We start from the raw sequence: 253 nt of genomic DNA, 5'->3' as shown, positions 1-253 counted from the left end.
AGAGCAGGCAGGGGCAGGGGGCAGCACCCCCAGCCCCCCAGGAGTTGTCAGTCCCCCCCAGACACCCCTGGGGGATCGGTGGCCCCTTGGAAAGGCGCTCGCCCAGCTGGGGTGGCCCAGGTGAGTGGGGTGGGATGGGATGGGATGGGATGGGATGGGATGGGATGGGATGGGACGGGATGGGACGGGACGGGACGGGAGGGGAGGGGACGGGAGAGGATGGGGCGGGACGGGACGGGAGGGCAGGGGGTGG

The sequence above is a fragment of the Pygoscelis adeliae genome, unplaced genomic scaffold, assembly GCF_000699105.1.
Source record: "Pygoscelis adeliae isolate BGI_AS28 unplaced genomic scaffold, ASM69910v1 Scaffold77, whole genome shotgun sequence".
Lineage (NCBI taxonomy): Eukaryota > Metazoa > Chordata > Aves > Sphenisciformes > Spheniscidae > Pygoscelis > Pygoscelis adeliae.
The sequence above is the reverse complement of the archived record's forward strand: the minus strand, read 5'-3'. Positions refer to the sequence as shown.